The sequence below is a fragment of the Arachis ipaensis genome, chromosome B04, assembly GCF_000816755.2.
Source record: "Arachis ipaensis cultivar K30076 chromosome B04, Araip1.1, whole genome shotgun sequence".
Classification (NCBI taxonomy): domain Eukaryota; kingdom Viridiplantae; phylum Streptophyta; class Magnoliopsida; order Fabales; family Fabaceae; genus Arachis; species Arachis ipaensis.
In genome coordinates, this window is record NC_029788.2 from 11,024,821 (window position 1) to 11,027,383 (window position 2,563).

Here is a 2,563-nt window from a genome sequence, read left to right on the forward strand (position 1 = left end):
TCGAATTTTTCATTTTCTTCTCTCCTAATGAAATATTAGACCAGTCTTCACTTTCAAATTAATTTTAATAAAGAAAAAAGTTTAAAAATTAAGAAAAATAAATCTCAATTGTTTAGATTTTTTAGTCGGTAGTCAGGGTTTAAGGAGAACAATTATATATTACTTTATTTGTAGTGTATAAGTATCATTTTTATCAAGAGAACAATTATAAGAATAATATCTGTCTCCTATGTGTGTTTTTTTTTTTAATTTAAACTCAAAAGAAAACTACTAAAATGCTAATAACATTTTTAATGTAAAAAAATATAACTAATATTAATTTAAATATAAATAAAAAAATAATTATAACCTTAAATTACTCAACTCAAAACTAATATAAAAAAAAGTCAAACTTATTCACCACATTATCAAATCACTATATATAGAAATTTTGAGATAGCATTGTGTCTAAAAAGTATACACAGTTTGTACACGTCTCTTTATAAAAGTATACATTAGTATCTTTTATCAGTTCATGATATATTCCTTTCTCACCATTCAATCACATGCTTATGGGTTATACGTAGTTGCCCCTAATGCTTATGAGTTCTAACGCTGACATAATTAAAATGATGGTGACGGTATTAATTATAATTATTAACATGTTTAAAAATATATAATTTATCATTGGCCGATAATCAATCTTTTCGGATTCAAATGTTGTTGTCAACTGGATACTTTTCAATTTTTTATTTTCATATTTTAAAGATTAATTATATATTTGTCTAGTAATGGAACCCTTAATTAGTTTATGTGTTATACAATAAAATAGATTTTAGGGTCAAATTAAATAAATAAAATTATCAGTATTATTTTTTTAACATAATTTTTTTGGATTGTTCGTACCTTTTGTAGAAGTGACAAGTTAATGAGATTTAGAGATTCTAATCAGACAAATATTAGAATTATAGGCCAGGAAGATAAACTGCAAAACATTACGATACTTATATTTTAGATGATAAAGTGAAGTGTATTATCTGCTGATTTTTTTTTTATTACATCTTTTTAATGTGATCGTAAAAAGATGTAATTATTAATATTATCTTTTTTTTATTAATTTAAATTTTTGGGATAAATAATTTCATAAAAATTAAATATTTATTGTCTTTCATATATGCTTTTAATATCATAATTTAACGGTTTCATGTTTAATAATTTTATTAGTTTTAATAACTTAGTCGTACGTAATTTTTTTATTTATTCGTATTCTCAATACGCTATTCTTAGCTTGTCCATAACAGGAATATTGTTAATCATGCATGCTTGATAAAAAAGAAACATATTACACACTCCGGCCGGGCTTCAATTCATTTAATTTTTGTATCATTGCATGCATTGACGATATATATATATATAATTGTATTATATATATAGTTTCTGTTTAATTTTTTGAGTTTAAATTAAATAATGATACGGTTAGGTACTTAGTTTGAAAGTTATCAAGCAAAAACTAAATTATCTTGTGATAAGTTACAGTCACTTTAAGATTGTGACTAGCTAATAAAAAATCACAGCACCGTATGTAGCACACAGAAAACATGAACTAGCGTTAAAATGCAAGAAATATAAATCATATTAAAAGCTAAGGTCCTACTTGATCTATATATTGCTAAATTAGTTTAATAATCAACTTTCTAATATGCTATATTTCATAATTAGTAGTCTACGATCAAAACAGTATTACAAATAAATAAATATGTCAAGATCTGTTTGTTACAAGAATAACAGAAAGTATGTAATATATAATTATGAATAATAGTACACGTCTAAATTTTTTTGTTATCTAAGTCTAACTAAATTAGTCTAATATAATAAAAATTAATTATGACTAATATTATTTTAAGTTTTATTGTTTAATTTGATTGGACTTAATTCATAAAAAAATTTCGATGTATAGTATTACTCTGTAATTATATATAGATAAATCTTCCAGTTAAAAATTTGTTTAAGCCTTAAATATATTAAGAATACTTCAAAATAAAAAATTATTCTTTAAAGAAAAAGTATATTATTTTCTTTTTTTTTAAATAACAATCAATTTGTTATTAAAATTAAAAATCAATATATTTAAATGTCATTATGTTAAAATTCGTAAATGTTTTAAGAGTTTTGCAAACAAGTTGCCTTAGAGCACTTAATTTTGAATCTTTTATTTAAAATATAGGATTTGAAACTTTAAAAGATAATAAATGTATATAAATTATTTTTAATAACTATATATATTGACCAATTTCATGTGCACACATAAAATTATTTGTTCAAAAGATATTTTTGGCTAAATTAACACATTTTCCCAACTTAAAGAATTCAATATTCAACTTATTCATAAAAATCCTGCTCATTATTAATACTAAGTACCTGATGAGCACAAATTGACTTTTATTTTTTTTAAGTAAAATTATTAATTAGAAATAGTCAATAATTTAATAATTAATAATATTTTTAATAATATAAAATTTTATCTAATAATATAAAATTATTCATTTTTTTATTAATTATATATTGATGAAAATTTAATAAAATT